This window comes from Hyperoodon ampullatus (assembly GCF_949752795.1).
Source record: "Hyperoodon ampullatus genome assembly, chromosome: 12".
NCBI lineage: Eukaryota > Metazoa > Chordata > Mammalia > Artiodactyla > Ziphiidae > Hyperoodon > Hyperoodon ampullatus.
The window spans coordinates 41,293,876-41,302,306 of NC_136925.1; positions in this window are offsets into that span (position 1 = coordinate 41,293,876).

Below are 8,431 nucleotides of genomic sequence, written 5' to 3' on the forward strand. Positions count from 1 at the left end.
CTCAATCTCCCCCATCCTGCTTTCTTCCTTTTCCTTCCATAAGTATTGATCCCATCAACATTCTGTAATAAACTGATTACATGTTAATCTCCATATCAAGGTCTGCTTCCCCAGGAGCCCAGTTTGTGGAATTCCCCATGTGTGCAATATGATATAACTTAAGGTTATTCATTAAACATTGTTTCTACTAGAAAAGGACTGGGAAACAACAAAAGTGTTCATTAGAAAAGGACTGGATAAATAAATTATGGCACATGCACCAATGGATTATTATGCAGCCCTAAAAATAATTCAAAAGCTATGAAATATGCCTCTCAGATCTCCTCCTTGCAAGAAAGCCCCAGTTGCTAAGCTCTGGATCTACCACTGCATTTGCAATGAGGCCACAGTCCCCAACGGTTGCTCCTAGCCTGTGACTGACCATAGTAGGATACTATGCTGGGAGTGCTGCGTAGGCAGGTCCATTCCTGCAAGATGCAGAGTTCCTCTGACAGGTGAGTTGAGCTTAAGGACTCCCCAGGCATAAGCCTGTCTGACACTTCCTTTGAACTCTGTTTCAGTCTGAGTCACTGCCTACCCAACCCTCCTTCCTTCCCTCTCTCCTTCACAGGGGCAGATTAGCCACACGATCTGACAGCTCCTTCAGCTCCCTCCTTTCTCTTCCTCACAGGCATTTCCTCCAACAAGTGTCTTACAGGTCTAATCCCATCTTGGCATCTACTTTTTAGAAGACCTGGTCAATGAGGAAATTGTTTAGGTATTGAAATGGAAAGACCTCCAAGATACCAATATATTTTTAAGTGAAAAAAAAAGAGCAAGAATCAGAAGGGTGTCCATAATATGCTAACACTTTTATACAAAAGAAAAAATACACACTTTCTTGTGTATGCATGACTTATCTGTAAAAGGACCACAAGAAACCGTTTGCTCAGGGAAGGAAAACTGTGCTTGAGAATCGGAGGTAGGAGGGAGAATTTGTACTGTATACCTTTCTGAATTCTGATCCATGAAATACTGCCTTTTCAAAAGGTAAGTAAATAAAATTTAAATGAAAAAAATAGAAACTTGGCAAAAAAGGAAGGAGAAAGATAGATAGGACTGTAGCTACCATGGTCAAGGGAGGTTCAGAGTTTTGTTATTAGTTTGTGTTTAATAAGGGGAAGGAACTTTTCATATATTTTTATTGGAATATATTTGCTTTACAGTGTTGTGTTAGTTTCTGCTGTACAGCAAAGTGAATCAGCTATATGTATACATATATCCCCTCTTTTTTGGATTTCCTTCCCATATAGGTCACAACAGAGCACTGAGGAGAGTTCCCTGTGCTATACAGTCAGTTCTCATTAGTTATCTATTTTATACATAGTAGTGTATATATGTCAATCCCAATCTCCCAATCCATACCACCCCCCCTTCCCCCCTTGGTATCCATACGTTTGTTCTCTACATCTGTGTCTCTATTTCCACTTTGCAAATAAGTTCATCTATACCATTTTTCTAGATTCCACATATAAGCGTTAATATACGATATTTGTTTTTCTCTTTCTGACTTACTTCACTCTGTATAACAGTCTCTAGGTCCATCCACGTCTCTGCAAATGGCACAATTTCATTCCTTTTTATGGCTGAGTAATATTCCATTGTATATATGTACCACATCTTCTTTATCCATTCCTCTGTTGTGGGCATTAAGGTTGCTTCCATGTCCTGGCTATTGTAAATAGCTGCAATGAACATTGTGGTGCATGTATCTTTTTGAATTATGGTTTTCTCCAGGTATATGCCCAGGAGTGGGATTGCTGGATCATATGGTAGTTCTATTTTTAGTTTTTTAAGGAATCTCCATACTGTTCTCCATAGTGGCTGTATCAGTTTACATTCCCACCAACAGTGCAAGAGGGTTCCCTTTTCTCCACCCCCTCTCCAGCATTTATTGTTTGTAGATTTTTTGATGATGGCCATTCTGACCAGTGTGAGGTGATACTCATTATAGGAACTTTTCATATATTGAAGGAAAAGAGCTGGTGGAAAAAGAAAAGGTGAAACCAATACTCTTCAGTACAGTGTTCAATAAATTACATGAGATATTGAACACTTTGTTAAAATAGTCTTTGCATTAGATGATTTTGCCCAACTCTAGGCAAGTGTAAGTGTTCTGAGCATACTTAAGGTAGGCCAGACTAAGCTATGATGTTCAGTAGGATAGGTGTATTAAACGCATTTTCAACTTAACAATATTTTCCATTTAACGATGGGCTTAACGGGATATAACCCCATCGTAAATCAAGGAAGATCCGTAATAACTTTTCATTTCTATATGACGTGGGAAGCATGATCAAATGCAGAGGGAAAAAAAAGCGGTGGGAGTAAGGGCAGGGGGCTTGAAGAAGGAATGATGATTTTGGCAAGTAAGCGGAGTGAGAATGAGAGCTAACATTTACTGAATCCTAGGCATTTTATATAAGCTAGCTAATATATAATCCTTACAACCACCATGGGAGGAAGGTATGCATTATCTCCATTTTACAGATAAAAACACTGAGGCTCCAGGAGGATAGTTTGTGTAGTCAGTCAATGATAGGATTTAATCCCCAGTCTCTAAGACAATAGAGAACAAAGACTGCACTGCCAAGTATCAGTGTCATTTATCAAGATCAAATTATCCCAATGAGACATTTATCCTCTTTGTTGCACTCTATTTTATATGTTAAAATTACCGCCTCTGCTTTTTTTCCCTTCATATTTGGTTGATATCAGTCACTAGTTCCCCCATCTCAGTGCATGGAAGAGTCATAGAGCTTATGAAATACAGAAAATTTATAGTTGCCACTGCCACTGAGATGTTCATTGTCTCAGTATGTATAAGAGGCCTTCCTTGCCTTTGCTCTTTCCACTCAACCAGCAACAGTTCTCTGGCCAATCAGATTTTACATATAAATACCTGTTATGCTTCTGGGAGGCATATTCATTTTACTTAAACATTGACTTAAAGTCTGAGAACAAAGCTCCTTTTAATAAGGATGGTCTAAACTTAAAGGCTGTTGGGGAAACAGATTCTGGTCTCTTCAGTACAGAGTCAATGTCAGGGAAGCTGAAGAAGAGGAATGGGAGGCAATGGGATTAAGAATCAGACCTCTCTCCCTACTGGATGAGGATGCAGGCCAGACTAAGGGAGGTATACCCACCTGCTGATGATGGGGTGTAGGAAGAGGTTGATGCCTGTGTCAGTTTCCTAGTGCTGTTGTAACAAATTACCATAAACTGAGTGTCTTAAAATAAAAGAAATTTATTCTCTCACAGTTCTGGAGACCAGAAGTCTGAAATCAAGATGTACAGAGGGTTGGTTCCTTCTAGGGGCCCAAAGGGAAAATCTGTTCCATGCCTCTCCATTAGATTCTGGTGGTTGCTGGTAAGCCTTGACATTCCTTGGCTTGTGGCAGCATAACTCCAATATCTGGCTCTATCTTCACATGGCCTTCTTTCATCTGTGTCTGTGTCCAAATCCCCCTCTTCCTAAAAGGACATCAGTCGTATTGGATTTAGGCCCCAACCTAATCCAGTACGTCCTTGTTGTAACTTGTATGCATCTACAAAGACCTTATTTCCAAATAAGATCACACTCAGATTCCAGGTGGACATGAATTTGGGGGGGATGCTATTCAACCCAGGATAGTGCCTGAGCTTTGACTCTGTCTCTGAATGAGGGGCCATCCTGAAAAAGGGAAGAACATGGTCCTTGACTTAACTCACACCACATTCAGTGGAAGAGGGAATCTTTGGGATCCCCAGACTGGGCTTTCTTTTTTGTTTTTTTTAATAAATTTTATGCTACATATATTTTCTTTTTAAAGAATTTGATTTTTAAAATTTATTTATTTAGGCTGCGTTGGGTCTTCATTGCTGCAGGCGGGCTTTCTCTAGTTGCATCGAGCGGGGGCTACTCTTTGTTGTGGTGCGCGAACTTCTCACTGCGGTGGCTTCTCTTGTTGTGGAGCACGGGCTCTAGGCGCGTGGGCTTCAGTAGTTGTGGCTCATGGGCTCTAGAGCTCAGGCTCAGTACTTGTGGCACACGAGCTTAGTTATTTTGCAACATGTGGGATCTTCCCGGACCAGGGCTCGAACCCGTGTCCTCTGCATTGGCAGGCAGATTCTTAACCGCTGTGCCACCAGGAAAGTCCCTATCCCTTCATTCTTTAAACTTCTTAGCCCCACGATAGCATGAATTGTTACCTGACACCAGAATGCAGCCTGCCCTAGGTGTTAAACAAAAAAACAAATAAATGATAACCACCCAGAAATTAATGAGGCCTAATCACATGCCAGTAAGAAATTTGAAAAGTTTGATCTAAACATTTAAAAAATGAGTTTAGGGCTTCCCTGGTGGCGCAGTGGTTGAGAGTCCGCCTGCCGATGCAGGGGACACGGGTTCGTGCCCTGGTCCGGGAAGATCCCACATGCCGCGGAGCGGCTGGGCCCGTGAGCCATGGCCGCTGAGCCTGCGCATCCGGAGCCTGTGCTCCGCAACGGGAGAGGTCACAACAGTGAGAGGCCCACGTACCTCAAAAAAAAAAAAAAAAAAAAAAATGAGTTTAGGGCTTCCCTGGTGGCGCAGTGGTTGAGAGTCCACCTGCCGATGCAGGGGACACGGGTTCGTGTCCCAGTCCGGGAAGATCCCACATGCCGCGGAGTGGCTGGGCCCGTGAGCCATGGCCGCTGAGTCTGCGCGTCCGGAGCCTGTGCTCCGCAACGGGAGAGGCCACAACGGTGAGAGGCCCACGTACCACAAAAAAAAAAAAAAAAAAAAAAAAAGTTTATTTGACAGAGGTAGAGAATGAAAGAATAAAGTGATGGTTTCAACAGTTTGTTCAAGTCAAAAGGAAAGGTTGGATCTCCCTGGTGGTGCAGTGGTTAAGAATCCGCCTGCCAATGCAGGGGACACGGGTTCAAGCCCTGGTCCGGGAAGATCCCACGTGCCGCGGAACAACTAAACCCGTGCGCCACAACGACTGAGCCTGTGTTCTAGAGACCACAAGCCACAACTACTGAGCCCGCGTGCTGCAACTACTGAAGCCCTCGCACCTAGAGCCTGTGCTCCGCAACAAGAGAAGCCACTGCAATGAGAAGCCCCCGCACCACAACAAAAAGTAGCCCCCTCTCGACACAACCAGAGAAAACCCGCGCGCAACAACAAAGACCCAATGCAGCCAAAAATAAATAAATAAATAAATAAATAAATTTTTTAAAAAAGGAAAGGTCGGTGCGCCCAGCTTCCAATGGGTTAGTTGTGAGGAGAACTGAGCTGCAAATCTTGCATATCAGGTTCACTGCATATGTGATGGAATTAGTAAGCAAAGTCATGAATTTTTTAATGCTTATGCCCTTAGTCATGACCAGTTTATAAGCTATGTGGAAGTCAAATGTGAATATGGATAAAATTTCTCTTAACAGTCGTACCTAAGTCAAGGAAATTTATTGAAGAGATTTACTAAGTTGTTTCCTCATGGTTTAAGGCTCAACTCAGGATCATCTCTTTCAGGAAGTCTTCTCTTCCCTCCCCCAGACTAGGTGGGGTGCCCCCATCTGTACTGGTAACATCCTGTGAGACCTCTCTGCACTTTGCTTATCTTATGCATATCATGTGTATCTGTCTTTCTTCCCAGATAGTCTATGACCTCCTCACTGAGCAAGAATTAGATTGGTTGCTTTCCACATTCTTATATTTGATTATTTTTTTTGTCTGGGTGTACAGTTTCAAGTTAAAAATGAATTTTTCTCAGAACCATGAAGGCATTACCCCCACTACTTTCTAACATTCAGTGGTTCAGATGTGTTATAAGACTGTTTTACCCCTTTTTAAGTGTCCTATTTTTCCATAGAAATGTTTAGCATATGTTCTGTAATCTTGAAGATATAATCTTTCACAGGGATGTGTCTGGGTGTGGGTATTTTTCATTCATTTTGCTCTGTCATTTCCTCTGGTATTTTCCTTCCTCTTCTCCAATGCTGTCACGTCACTACCCCTTTTTGCACCCTTTGGCTGCAAACTGAATCACTGTGCTGTACACCTGAAACTAACACAATATTTAAATCAACTATACTTCAATTTAAAAAAATCAGGCAAGGGCTTCCCTGGTGGCGCAGTGGTTGAGAGTCCGCCTGCCGATGCGGGGGACACGGGTTCGTGCCCCGGTCCGGGAGGATCCCACATGCCACGGAGCGGCTGGGACCGTGAGCCATGGCCGCTGAGCCTGCGCGTCTGGAGCCTGTGCTCCGCAATGGGAGAGGCCACAATAGTGAGATGCCCGCGTACCGCAAAAAAAAAAAAAAAAAAATCAGGCAAGCTAGTGTCTTTGGCAGGTGATTAATATATGTAAGCAATGATACTAATCAGTCTTAACACTTCTGAAATGTTAACTCTTTATTAGTTGAACCTAAAATAAATCAGTAAGAGTATTGAAACATAATAAGGATGAAATCCAAAATTTGTTGAACAGGAACAATATCAATGGTATGTCATATGTGAAGATTATTGTGTGTGATCATTTGGTTTTATGATTATGATATGTTTTAGTAAATGCACTAGTTATATCCTTGCTGATGTATTTTTGCTAATCTTTCATAAAGTGAAAGTTTTGTTGTAATGATACATATCAGACTGTATTCAGTGTTACAGAATCAGTATTCTACAGAGAATGAAGAAATAAAGCACTAACTTAACTGGAAAAAAAAAAGAAAAGAATCAGGCAAGTGTGCAAAGTTATATGTACAAAGATGAATGTGACTATGGTTTTTATGATAAAAGTTAGAAACAGTTTAAATAATGGTTAAATAAATAATAGCATATCCCTTCAGTGGATTACACTGCAGCCATTTAAAAGAATGGTATAGGGCTTCCCTGGTGGCGCAGTGGTTGAGAATCTGCCTGCTAATGCAGGGGACATGGGTTCAAGCCCTGGTCTGGGAAGATACCACATACCGCAGAGCAACTGGGCCCGTGAGCCACAACTACTGAGCCTGAGCGTCTGGAGCCTGTGCTCCTCAACAAGAGAGGCCGCGACAGTGAGAGGCCCGCGCACCGCGATGAAGAGTGGCCCCCGCTCACCGCAACTAGAGAAATCCCTTGCACAGAAACAGTGACCCAACACAGCCAAAATTAAATAAATTAATTAATAAAATTTTTTTAAAAATGGTATAGATCTAATTTGTATTAATAAAAAGGGATATCCATTTATAGTGTGGAGTAAACAACAAACAAACAAAAAACCTCACAATAGTTTATAGATTATGGATAATTTGCCATAATATTTTTCATATAGGGTATCTCCCAAACATTTCTGATCATGCATTTTTGTTTTAAACTGTTAGGAAATTCATAGGAATTCTATGCTAATATTTTCATTTTAAAATCATAATAAAACATAAGATATCAACTGGCTTAAGTTGGGAGGTTTTAAATATCTATATACACCTTCATTTATTTTACTGAGAGTGAACCTCATGGGAAGAGCAAGTTAATAATACTTATAAGCTGATGAAGGGTTGGTCCCTATTGGTAGGTACAAAAGAATATTTTCTTCCAGTTGTCTACATGCCTTCTATAGAGATTAGTAGAATTCTGGCTGAAGTTTTAGCATCCCCGTCTGTAACTGATACATAAAATATTCCTCTGATTGTGTAAATTAAGTCTTCCAAGAATTAGAGATAATCCATTTCTAAAGAGCTTATTAAGAATTTTTTTCAGCCTCTGCTGGGTTTTAGTAATTAAGGAAGAAGAAAAAATTCAGTCTATATTCCATCTGTATTTAGTCTGCAAGTATAAAGAACCATAGATCCCTTAAAAGTCACATTTTCATTTTCTTAACAACTACTTTCTAATTGCACCCTTGAAATATATCCCATTAAATTGTTTGATGTTCCTTGGAAAAGGACCTATGTTATGTGATACATTCATTTTTGGACCTTAATACCAAGGAAATTGTCTCTGGAATAATTCCCTTATGTAATTTACTGAGTTTTCCTTTTTGACTTGGTGATTAGGAAGCTCAGTGTTAATATTTCAAACTCGCCTGTAGTAACTGCGTTAGGCTATGTGGTAGGTGTTTTCCTATTCTGCTTTCACTGATTCTAATTTGTTTTAATTTAAACTTTTCTGTATGTGTCTCATAAACTATTTCATTCTTTATGGAAACTTTTATAATTTATATCTTACCTATTCATGAACAACTGGTCATTATTTTAATACCTATCATTTCTCATGGATTTATAAAAATGGTGTCTCCTACACACTTGAGTGATACAGGGAAAAGTTATTTTATTCTCTCCAGGCAAGACATGAAAAAGGGGGCTTCCCTGGTGGCGCAGTGGTTGAGAGTCTGCCTGCCGATGCAGGGGACACGGGTTCGTGCCCCGGGCCGGGAAGATCCCACATGCC